The 13,552-nt window shown below is 39.2% G+C and overlaps 1 protein-coding gene across 1 annotated transcript in view; it reads left to right on the plus strand.

Moving 5' to 3' along the window:
- Window positions 1-944: 944 nt before the first annotated feature.
- The window catches only part of LOC146637675 (protein NLRC3-like), a 121,518-nt gene continuing 108,910 nt past the window's right edge, over window positions 945-13,552 (plus strand). The window contains exon 1 of the mRNA XM_085349761.1: window positions 945-978. The gene's annotated coding sequence lies outside the window, so the exon portion shown is untranslated. The remainder of the gene's footprint in view (window positions 979-13,552) is intronic.

Genomic DNA, 13,552 nt, shown 5'->3' on the forward strand with positions numbered 1-13,552 from the left:
ACTGATTGAAATGATGTTATGTATTTATTTTTGGCCTATATCTACGGTGGCCCTGAGAGGCCAAATGGACTGCAACTTAAGAAAACACCAGCAATAACAAAAACGCTGCAAAAGCATAAAAAACACAACTGAAATAGGAAAAAACGACAGCAGAAATGGGGAAAAAAAGACAAATGCAAAAAACAAAAACACAAATAGGAAAAAAGAAAACGGAAGTGTTTCTGGGGGAGACAATAGTAATTAGTAATAAACAGAGCCAGTGTGACTAAGTGGAGCTTGTGAGAGTGAGTGGATTGAAGAAAGTGAGGGACTCAGATGTGTCAGTTGGTTTGTCTTTGTTTGTGAGTGTGGAGGAGAGTTAGATTGGGTTGGTTTTAAAGCTAAGTTAAGAATATTCTGAATTTCAATTCAATTTTATTTATATAGCACCAAATCACAACAACAGTCGCCTCAAGGCGCTTTATATTGTACAGTTTAATTTCCAAAACTTGCATATGATCTTCAGTTTGCAGCTGGACTATCACATAGCAGCTGGAGCAGTCTCAAATGGAGGCCAGTCCACTGCTGCCACCTGTGGCCAAGTGCCATAGCCTACTACTAGATGAACTTGTGACACACATCTGCAGTAGAGGCTGAGTGGCTGCTCTCACACCTGGAGCATCCAAATCGACCCACAAACACGCTGAAAGATGCAATGCCATCAATGTGGATTGTCAAGACTGAGAGACCTCTTCCCTCTGACCCCTCCCCAAACCCTCCTACCCACCTCGGCATATAAACTCTGTGTGGCTTCACGTGTTCTGTTGATGTTTACATGATCGAAATAACTTGAACACAAACACAAACAAAGAGGAAGACCGCACCGGAAGGAAACAACTACAAGTCCCAGCATCCTCTGTGTTTAGGGAGCAGCAGTGAAAGTGAAAGTATTGAGCCTCCGTTCAGAGCAGCAGCAGGAGGAAGGTGGAGCTGAGGCAGGTGAGTGTTAACATGAATATGTTTCTTCTTATGACATAAAATAATTCCACGCTGTTCGTGTCTGTGGGTGAAATGTGAGGCCGGTCGGCTCCTCTGAGCGCTGGTTTCCTGTAAGTAGAGAGGAAGTGAGTTTAGCTGAGCCTCCGTTTAGTGTGAGAGAGCAGGAGGAGAGTGAGAGCTGTGCTGAGGCAGGGTGAGTGTTAACACCGCTCTGACATTACTGTGTCTCTGTGGCGGGAACAACAGGCTCCGTCAGTGGAGGCAAAAATAATCAGACTTTGGTTTTTCAAAGGAAACAACTTTATGTCGGAAGTTCCCGCACGCTCATTGGATAACGATGTGTCAATCTCAAGTTATTAGCCAATGAGCGTGCGGATTCACAGAAAGACCCGCCTTTATCACGGGACTTTAAAAACTACAATGGCGACAGAAACTCCGTGAGTGGAGTTCAGGGTGACGTCATGAAACTGTGACGTTTGAGCCACTTCCTGTTCTCAGTCCCAGCGTCCTGATCACCGAGGTTTCTGTTGCTCTGATATCTGATATTGATTATATTGGTAAACAGGCTGTAGCATAAACATCAGGTCTGTTCTGAAAACTGGCTTTATTTTTTCAAAGTAAGGGAATATCTATGGTCTCATTTAGGTGTTATTTTGGTACTTTACACATCACACAGTTTCAACAACTCCTTATATGGTACAAGTTCCTCTATTCTGTCTGGCTTCCTGTATTTATTAATATACTTGTATATTTCTACACTAACTTCCTGTTTTTCAGTCTGGCTGAGCACTTAGTTTGTGAGTCAAAAGTGGCCTTGCTTTACAAACCTTCATTATTAAAGTACATAAAACAATATAATCAGAAAATAAGCACTAAGAATATATTAATTACATGACAGTTCTCCCCCTTTTGGTGTTTTCTAAGAAACACACATAATTCCTAATTTATCCCATTAAGTTTACTTGCATGTTAAAAGGCTAAAATATAACAAAAGAGATTATTAAATTAAATGAAACCTTTCAATTGTTCAACCCTATCTGTCCCCTCAACAGGTTGTATGTTTTCAATGTTTCCTTATTATTTTGTCATAACTACTTCTATCCACAACAAATAAATCAAGCTCTAAGACAGCACCTGTGAAATGTAAAATGTCCTAAATCTACTTCCTACACCCCCTTTTTTACCCAGAATCCCAGTTTAAACCCACTCCTGACTTCTCTCAGTGCTCACTGTAAACTCCAAACAGATACAATTAGCTTTTTCTGGTAAAAGGTCCTAGATCAGTAGTTCCCAAACTACCGTACGCGTACCCTCGGGGGTACGCAAGTGGCTGTAGGGGGTACGCGTGGGTTGGGGTTGGAGTGGGGATCAAAAGTTTTAAAAGCCGAAATTTGCGCTAATGCAGTTTTTTTTGCCTGTCAAATACATGACTATATACCACCCTCTGGTGTTCAGCAAAAAAATAGCTCTGACAAAATACATGGGCGTGATTTGCCCAAATGACTGACACCTAACAGTTGAAGTTGCCTCCAAGCATTCAGTGCAGCGCGAAAATGGACAAGTGGTTAACAAGAAAAAAAGGCCCTACCACAGAGACACCGGCCACAACAACCAATAAGCTCATATCTGAAGATGCATTTTCCAGTGACCGCACAGGTGATTGTTCAACAACAATGTGTTCGTCAGATTTGGATGCTAGCAGTGCTAGCAGGGATGTATCTGTGGTTACTAGCCAAGTGGCTAGCATAGCTGGAGCCAGCCATGTGGAAAGTGATGAAGTGTCTGATGCGGAGCGTCAAAGTGGGAGAAAGCATGACAGCACGGACTGTAACACAACCTCATCAAAGAAGCGCAAATATGATGACAATTATATTTCGCTGGGGTTTACGTGTATAAATATCGGTGGATTTCCCCGGCCACAGTGTGTTATTTGTGCAAAAGTATTGTCTCAGAACTCAATGAAACCTTCACTTTTGCGCAGACATTTAGAGACAAATCATCCCCATTTGAAAAATAAACCAAGGGAATATTTTGAGCGACAGCTAAAATCACTTTCAACAAGTAAAACCTGCATTCAGGTGCCAGATCTTATGAATAAAAACAGACTACAAGCATCTTACATGGTCAGTTACAGAGTGGCTAAAAACAACAAACCCCACACTATTGTGGAGGACCTCATTCTCCCTGCTAGATATGGTAGGGACAATGTTGGGGGAAAAGGCAAAAAAGACGATACAGTCCATTCCATCATCAAACAATACTGTCTTACGGCGCATCAATGCAATGTCAGAAAATGTTTTACAGCAGCTACTTCTGCGCATACGCCACAGTGAATGTTATGCAATACAGCTAGATGAGTCCACGGATGTGGCTGGCCTGGCGCATCTTCTCGTATATGTGCGCTACATTCATGAAGGAACCATCAAGGAGGACATGCTGTTCTGTAAACCGCTGGAACAAAGGACAACTGCCGCAGATATTTTTCAAAAGCTGGACACATTCATGAACACACATGGACTCGTGTGGGACAGATGTGTTGGCATCTGTACTGATGGCGCACGGGCCATGACTGGGAGACACGGAGGTGTGGTTTCGCGTGTGCAAGCAGTCGCGCCAGATGCCTCCTGGGTACACTGCAGCATCCACCGAGAGGCTCTTGCTGCAAAGGGAATACCTGTCCGTTTGAAACATGTTTTGGACACGAGTGTAAAAATGGTTAACTTTGTGAAAGCCAGGCCGCTGAACTCCCGCTTATTTGCTGCGTTGTGCAATGAGATGGGCAGCGAGCATGAGACATTATTACTCCACACAGAGGTTCGCTGGCTATCTAGAGGGAAAGTGCTGACCCGTTTCTTTGAGTTGAGGGATGAACTTAAAGTTTTCTTCAGTAACCATCCCTTTGAGCTGTCTGAACATTTGCATGATGAAGAGTACCTTACCTGCCTGGCTTATCTGTGTGATATATTTTCTCGTCTGAACGAGCTCAATCTCGGATTACAAGGCGTTTCTGCAACTATATTCAATGTTCAAGATAAAGTTGAGGCCATGATAAAGAAGTTAAACCTTTGGAAGAACTGCTTGGATACAAACAACACTGAAGTCTTTCCTGTGCTGCATGATTTTCTGTGCTCTAATGATCTCACACTATCTAAAAGTGTAAAGCGCGAATGTAACGTGCACCTTGAGGAGCTGGCGGTGCAGTTACGCCGATACTTCCCAGAGACGGACGGCTCAAATGATTGGATACGTCACCCGTTCACCGCCGTGCCTACTTCGTTATCACCGTCTGACCAGGAGAGCCTAATTGAAATCGCCACAGATGGATCTCTAAAAGTTGAACACGCTCAAAAGAACCTGGCGGATTTCTGGATAGGGCTGCGCACTGAACAGCCCGCACTGGCTAAGCGCGCTGTCAAGACTCTGATGCCTTTCGCCACCACATACTTATGCGAAAAGGGATTTTCTGCTTTAACAAACATGAAAACAAAATACAGAGCAAGACTTTGTGTGGAAAACAATTTAAGACTCAGCCTTTCCCAAATTGAGCCAAACATTGAAGAGCTGTGTGCCTCTGCTCAAGCACATCCATCACATTAAATAAAGTTCTGTTTAATGAAAGTTCATGGCCTTTATGCTCTCGACAAAAAAGTGAATTCTAATAAATCCTTTGATACACTGCTAGTATTAAGTAGTAAAGTTTGTTATTAAAACTCTGTCATTACTAAAAAATATTGATAAATTCATTTGGTGGTGAGAAATAATCGACTGTGCAGTATTTATCTTTATGCATGCGATATTGCAATGTATTTATAGACACTAATTAAGAGTCGTTCGTAGTAGGGGGTATGCGGCTGAGGGTGACATGTCTCAAGGGGTACGTGGCTGGAAAAAGTTTGGGAAGCACTGTCCTAGATTATTTTGTCAAATCTTTGGAAACATCCTCTATAGAGTTAACCCATTTCATCTTCAAAACGTAGTCCTGGTTTCTTCGCCCCCTTTAACGGGTAGAGCATATCCGGCCTGAAGACTGTGTTTGGGCAATTTACATAACATAGAAATCCTACAACTATTCAATCTAAACAACAAATTTTCTGAATCTGGGCGATTCTCTGTGCTTCTTTTGAGTCCCCCTTTCTGATGGTTGGCTTCTGGATTCTCGCTCTGGTCCTGAAATCTTCTCCTGTAAAGGATAGAAAACAAAATGCCTCTCTCTGCTACGCCTCAATAATCTACTGTGTTCATCTATTGTTCTCTTAATTATTCAAAGTTGGTTCAAAATATCATGTTCTGGGCTCTACCCTTTATATTAACTTTACTTAATCTTTACTTAATCTCAATGTTCTTTATGTGTGTGAGCAACACTTTTAGTTTTATTAAACACACCCAGGGCCAGATATACACCATCACCATATCAGCATAAATCTCCGCTAGAAAGCACACTCCAAATTTTTGTCTATCAGGGTTTACGCTTCTTTTTGCTTCAAGCAGATACATAACATGCAAAAGTTACAGCTAATGACAGTTAGACAAGTTTCCATTATCTGCAACATTTTGTTTCAACCGTCTCACCCCCCCACGTTTCCTGTTGACTTATTCATGGCATACTTATCTTTAACACCTTCTGCATCACTAGTTGCTAAGCAAAGATAAAGCAAAATGTGTTTCACCTTTACCCTAGAAAATAAATCTATGTGATGTTTGTGTATGTAAACATGTTATGCATTCATTCACTACACTCGTCATCCCTGCAATATATCAGTTCAGACAGTCACGCTGAACGAAGCTTTTGACCTTCTTAGGGCTGAGTGCTTAACAACTCTTTATGAGCACACGTTGCAATATGTATAAGAAAATGATTATAACTGCTTATTCTAATAAAAATAGATCAAAGAGAAAACAAACATTTTCAATCAGTTAAGCTTAAGAATATAAACAATTACTTATGCCTAAGTTTTACCGTAGCTAAATGATCAAACACCCAGAAAGTCATAAAATGATCATAAAGCCCCTTATTTCAAATTAAACCCAAAATCCCCCCTTTGACACATTTTATGTGTCAAATAAGCTAAAGACCAGCTACTGAAACTGAAAATGCTTCACCACATCTTAGGAAATTAAAAGAAAAAGGTTAGTCATATTATTTCTCTAAAAACCTCAGCGATTCTCCTCTCGAGTATATTTGCTCCGGACCTGCAAACCTGTGTTTAAATAATAAAATCAGTTTAATTATCATGTTAGATCTTTTGAACTCCTGGCTCCATCCAGAGCCTGCATCCTCGGCACTTCCTAGAAAAAAACCCTGTGTGTTAACCTGAACTTCACATTTCATTACTCAGTTCCCCCCCTGTCCTTCTTTCACTGTGATCCACTCTGTGCTATAAGAAACAAAACTTGAGACAGAACAGTTATCAGTCATGTGCTTCATACAAAATTCATATTTTTAATTTCATGTTGCTCCTCTGAGTGTATGTAATGGTACTTCTTTTAATTTTGACTTTATCAGAGCTAACCAAAATGTGTTTTCTCTCTTTACTTTGCTCCTGTTTTCCTCCAGTACCAGCTAGTATCACCTACCCTTACCGATCGTGCTCTTTTTAATAATTTACTGTTTTAAAGGGAAAAAACCTCAGTCACTTGGACCAGTGTTTGTTATTCCATAACTGTATTTTCAATGTAAGAACTCTACCAATCCCCTATATACTTCCTAAATTTTGCTTTGGTTCTAACTATTTTCCTTCTATAAAATGTCATTGACTTCTACAGTGGCCTGCTTTGGTTAATGGTAACATCAGTAATATCAAACATTTTCTCCCCTTCAGCATTTGGCATTTTCCCAACAATATAATGTGATACCATCATCTAAACCCAGTCAATAAAACAACATTTTCTTAAAGCAAACATCAGCAACCCAAAATTAGCCGCCCAAGGGTCGAGTCTGCAGCTCCACTCTCATGTGAACCTTTCGGTCTCCCTCTCTCTCTTGTGCTCCTGCCAAAAGCAAAGCAAAGCAAAGCATCCACCCTTTTCTTACCGGCGTCGTGAACTGTTGGTCAACATCTACTCATCCTAACGTTGGTCCAGTCTTTGTCTCAGTGTCAAGTTAGTCAACACTTTAGTCCACATGGTCAGTCCAGTCACAGTCCAGTCACACACATCATGCACACGCATTCACACTAGATCTTGCTGATAGTGGAGCCTCACGCGCAAATAATCAGATTCTCCACCCTCATCAATATGAGCTCATTTATTTGTTCTTTCTTTTGTTTTTAGAAAAAGAGTTCTTTATAATCTTTAACTGGATTGACTCGCTGCAATCCTTTTAGACAGGAACTCAAACGCTCATCAGTTCCCACAGGTGACCTTTTCCTCAGCCCATTATAATCATAATCATTGTAATCTGGAAAAGCTCACCTTATATTTGCTCTCACAAAAATGTTTTACAGCGCTGTTAATTCAATCTTGCAGGCCTGCTTAGAACAAAAGATGAGAAATACGAGCTGATTATTAGCTCATCAGAGCACAAAACATCATCACCTGACAGGTTTTCTCTAAGTGCACTGTTACAACTTTAAAAGCCCATTGTAGACATGTCCATGTTTAACCCTTTAAAACCGGTCAGAGCGGGCACGCTCCGTTTTGCGTAACTATTTTTAAATCCCGGTAGCACTGCAACCACATGAGCTAGCGCAATATTTTTTTTTGCATATGAAACCGGAGGAGTTGTACTTACATCTTTTGCCATCAGCTTGTCCTAGGTCACAGTTTCCTTCCAAATATAGCTTTGCAAAAATTGCATAAAAAGCACTTGCAGCAACAAAAACATAATATTCCAGAAACAGGCTTTGCCGATCCGATCAGCTGTTCATAACACTTCCTATCGCATGTCCGCCATGACCTGCCCAAAACCGGAAGTGACGACATTTTTGCGGAAATGTAGTTTTTTACCACCAAGGCCTCATGAGCTTATACTGGTGCTTTTAAAAGTTATCTTTGACTTTATGACTTTCTGTGTCGTTTCTGGGATGCTTAGGACTCATATCGCACTGCTGGAAATAGTTTATTTTGATGCACATGCTGCTTTTTTGCAAATTTGCAGTATAATATTTATTTTCGTTTTTCCTGCAGTGTATAGAAATTGGTGTATTTCAAAAATAAAAGTATGAAGACACTCAAAATAAATTTCCTGTGGTGGGAAACTATTTTGTATTTACAGTTTTGAGGGATAAGCCTCTTAAATTTCTCTAACTAGAAATATATATTAAAAAACAAACTATTTTAAATGTTTTTGTAGTTTATTGCTCTTTTTTGCAATTTATGTAGTTACTATGCACTTAATGCATACATATTATTAAAATTTTGGCTATAATGGTTGTATTGATGTATAGTAACTTGAAATCCTCCCAAAAATGGCTCTACAACATGTAAAAATATAATATAAGCTCTGGCGGACTTGGTTCTATGGTAGGTCTTAAAGGGTTCATAAAACCCCCTCTATTAAAATAAGAAAAGAAGCCAAACCTGTCAGAATCAACCCATCACTCAAACAACAACCCCAAAAATCTCAATCACAGAAAAGTTTTGCCTCAGGTTCTTCAACGTCCTGACATAATGTTGCTTGTTTCTCCAAATGTAATTCAAATTAATTCGATTTATATTATTGATTAGACTATTGGAAACATAAAGTTTGTGATGGATAAATCAATCGAGAGATACCTTCTGTTTTAGTAAGCAAGATGCGTCCAAAGATGGAGAGGTGTCTTTGCAGCCAGCTATTTAAAATCTGTCAGGTTAGGGCTGTGTGCAGGCAGGAGTGGAAGTAGAAGGACCCAAAATGCAGACACTCGGAGGTGGAAAGTAACTCAAAACTCAGCTTTTATTGCTGGATGGCAAAAAGTGGCAAACATAACAAAAATCCAAATAAACTTACATGACCAGGCAGACAGAACACACAGCCTAAATGAGACTAGATCACAACACAGACACAGAGAAACACAGGGCTTAAATACACAGAGGGAGCAATCAGGGAATGGGTAACAGGAGGGACACACAGCTGGGGCAAATCAGTCCTAACGAGACAAGGGGAAGCAAAACCAGACACATTAACATCAGACATGGACTTTCAAAGTAAAACAGGAAACATAACACAGACTCACAGGCAGGCACTATAACAAAGGGAACAGAGACGTGGGACGAGGGCAGTCACAGACACTGACTGGACGTGGGGATACAGCAGACAGGGGAGACAGCAACTATGGAACACAGACAGAAAACCAGAACACTAAAACTCTAATCAAACCCCACCCAGAGAACCTAAACTAAGAATAATCTTAAAACGCATAAAGCAAAGCTAGAATATAATGAAATAACAAAATCAAAGAACCAAAAACACAAAACACTGGGTCAACGACCCAGGGACCCTGACAAAATCTTTTTATATTTCTGGGTAATATGCTCAAAATTGAGATTTTCTCTATTATTTGTGTTGTTTGACATTATAATACCCAAATATTTAATGTCAGTTTTAATAGCTATGTTAAGAGAGCTACTAGGTCACAATCATGAATAGTTAATAATTCGCATTTTCTAATATTCAGGTACAAACCAGAAGCCTTTGAGAAAAGTGAAATTTCATTCATGTTCTATAAAAACTGACGATTCCTCGTCTAACATTAAAGCGTTTAGATGTTCCAAAAGGTAAAGAAACAGAACTATTGAGTCAGAGTTTAATAAAGAAATTAAATCTATGAAGTTTTGTTTACCAAAACCAAAATAGGGTAGAGCTTTTAAAATAAAAGGATGTTCGACCGTATCAAATGCCTTATAAAAGTCTAAAAAAAGAATCACACCATCATCTTCAATTAAGTGATTAGAATCCAGTAGATCTACAACCAATCTAATATTATTGGTCGTAGATTATCGATTAGTCTTTTATCTTTACCAGGTTTGGGAATAAGGGAGATAAGACCCTGTTTCATTGTCGTTGCTAACATTTCATTACTAATGATTTCGCTAATAGTTTTGAAGAAAAACTATTTTATTTCTTTCCAGAAGAATTTATAAAAGATTGCAGTCAAGCCGTCCTGACCAGGAGCTTTGTCCATTTTCAGTTTGTTTAAGGCTTGATCTCAGTCATCCAGTGATATATCAGAATCACACATTTCTCTGAATACAGAATCGATTTTTGGAGTATAAGGTTCAATCTGATCAAAAAAACTTAATGAATCAGTAATTAAATATTTTGAGGAGAATAAATTTGAGTAAAATTTATGTTTTTCTTCCGCTATAGTCTTATGATTTGTGCATTCCTCCCCATTTACGATTAATGTATTAATAGATTTCTTTTCTTGCCTCCGTTTCTCCAAATTGTAGAAATATGAAGCACTTTTTCACCTTCTTCTATCCATTTTGCACGAGCTCTAATGTAAGCTCCATGAGCCTTTTTTCTTGTATAGATCATCTAATTGAGTAAAGACAACAGGGATTTCTTATCAGCAGTTCCTTCCTCAGCTGACTTTCAAATTCCTTCTGTTGTCTACTTTTCATTTTACTAAACGTAATTGAAAATTCTCTAACTTTAAATTTAAAAATTCCCATCTATGTATGTAATTGCCAATTGTTACATTGTTGTAAATGTTATGGAGGAGCTCTTTAACTATCTTAACATACCCGTCATCAATTAATAGATCTGCATTAAATTTCCAGTAATCTTTTTTAAATTGCATTTTATTTTCAGGGTTAAGTTTAAAAGTAATAATACTGTGATCTGTCAACGGGGCTGCTGAGATGGAAACATGTGAAACATCTATATAGTAAAGTCGACCCAACCACAGTATGGAACGCCAGGAGTGCCATAATGAATTAATGAAATGCACCATTAAATAATAAATTAAATGTGACAATAATAAATTTAAATTTAAAATAATTAATTAAAATGGGAAATAAATAATTAAATAAATATTTTTTGACATATGTAATTAATTAATTATTTATTTCATGCTTTAATTAATTATTGACACATTTAAATAATTATTTAATGGTGTATTTAATTAATTCATTTTGGCACAGTTGACTCCTTCAGGTCTCACCATAAATTTATTTTATCTGTCAACCTCACCCATCAAACCCAGGGGGCGGGGTTAACGCTGATCGAGTCAGAACCATTGCTTTGGCCTGGTGGCCATTGTTTTTAGAAGGCGTTTACTGCACACCAACAACTGCCATGTGGAAACTAACAGAACTGAACTTTGAAAAACCCTGTTTGTGTGTCACCAAATACCGTTTTAATATTTTTTAGCCGAGAATGTAGTGGTTTAATCTTCAGATGTCTGGTCGGTTTGTCAAGATACAGCCTCTTTGCAAAAGTGCTTCGATGATTTTGGAGATGTCTGCCCAGCCCAGTCTCACGGCAAAGCGTGGGACAGACCCGCTCGCCTCGCAAGCAATCGAGCTGTTATTACCATCAACAAAGCGCAGGCCCCGGTACACAGCTGTAATAACCCCCGCTGACACTGACTTCATTTACTGAGGTTATATTTATCGAGTTTTTATCTCCTGATGTTCGTATGTGTCATACGTGTTCCAGTCGCCAATTCTGAATTATAACTAACATTAAAAACATGTTTAAGGAGGAGAGAGAGCAAAAAGATTTGATTAACATCTGATGTTTGGGTTTTTGTTCAATAATCAGCATGACCTGATAAACGCATAAAAGAAATAACGTTGGTGTTTCCGTCATGTAGTAACTGTTAGGTTTAACTGTACAAAGGTGGTTCGACACTATGAAACACACACAGACTTCATGATGTTTGCCTCATTTTTTTATTGTGAATATTAATCATGAGGGTAAACGGCCCTGTACACCACGGAGCGAGGTCAGCATGTCCACCATATCTTCAGCTCTCTGAGTTAACCCATCAAACTAATCTAACGCTCATCTACGAATAATTCACGGCTCATATCAATATTATTTTACAGAAAATCATCCTTATTACTGCCAACTATTCCAGATACCATCAAATGTTAAAGGAAAATATCAGGATGAGTGTCTGTGAGCTGAGAAAGGACGTGAAGCGAGCAGTTTATCCCAGAGCTGAAGCTGCTCTGTGTGCAGAGATGAGCTCAGATTCCTGCTGTGATTGATCAACAGTCACAGAAATGTAGACTTGTAGTTATTACTGCAGTATGGTCACAGCAGATACTGATAAACATGTATTATGAGGATGGATGATCAAGTTTCTCACTCTCTCCTTTAAATCTCAGTTTTTTTCTTCTTCACAGTTTATCTGTTAATTTATTAATGAATAACACTGAAAGAGTTTCTGTTATATTTCCCCTTGAACATCACCTTATTAGGGCGGCATTAGGAAATAGCCCCCCTCCAAAGAATGAATAAATGAATGATGATAATAATAAAATGATTCAAAAGCAGAGCTCAGAGTGGTAGAATGGTCAAACATGGATCCACGGGTGGTTCAACTGCATTTGGTGACGTGACTAAAGCAAATCTTTCAAATAATCCCACCATCAACGGGATGTTGTCTCCTTTACTACGGTTACTTTACTTGGTCGCCGTGTGAATTTCTTTGAAATGAACCAAATTCTTTTATTTGTTGGTTGTTGCATATTTAACCTCTACAGTCAGGAAAGGAGGAGATGAGGCCTCAACAATGTTGGGTTGTAGCTGTGGTTCAGGTTAGAGTGAGTGTCCATGGACTAAATATAAGTCAGTGAACTGGAAACATGACTGTGTTCAAACTTTGTTTCCTTTTTATAATGAGTCTAATCAAAGGTGGACAGAAGTATCTCCACTGTGACTTTTCTGTGTCACCATCAGAGCTTCTGCACAGTGTTTCTGGGGCAGATAACATTGCAGCATTATGGAGACATTATGGAGACAAAAAGAAAAGCGTCTGGACTTCTTTAAGTTAAACTTAAAGAAGTCCAGACGCTTTTCTTGGACTGTTGGTTTCAGTGTTGAGTCTCATTCACACACTCCCTCAGACTCTTCACACACACTGATTTGCTGACATAAACACACTCCTGTGTGCTCTCTTGGCTTCACACACACACTGAGGACCATCTACAGACTGTGAGCTCCGTCTTCTTTGTCTTTGGAGACGAACTCTGACAAAGTTAGGAACAAAACTTTCTCCAGCGTGTGAACTTTCCTCCTAGACTCAGTCTGAGCAGTCAGACCACATATTTCTAAAGCAGCACATGAAGGAGTGGCTCACACACACACACAGGTGAAGGAAACAGCTGCAGTATTAAAAACTGCTTCACTGTCTACAAATATATGAACTGAATGTTTCTTTCAGGCTGTAAAAACCTTATTTATCCTCCATTACAGTCCTGCATTCAGAGCATTACTTCTGTTATATTAGTACATGTATTTTATTCCGATGAACACATGAAACTCTAAGCTGGATTGAATCCATTGAATCAGAGTCCAGGACTCAGACTAAACACACTGAATGTGTCCTGAGCTCGGCCGCTGTTCCACAGTAACTGCTGTCAGAGTCACTGTTACTGAGTTAGCTTAGCTAGCAGAGCAGCTAGCAGTTAGAGTATGAAC

Source organism: Diplotaxodon limnothrissa, linkage group LG3, assembly GCF_057381915.1.
Source record: "Diplotaxodon limnothrissa isolate DT_005_m linkage group LG3, D_limnothrissa_male_GT1.1, whole genome shotgun sequence".
Taxonomy (NCBI): domain Eukaryota; kingdom Metazoa; phylum Chordata; class Actinopteri; order Cichliformes; family Cichlidae; genus Diplotaxodon; species Diplotaxodon limnothrissa.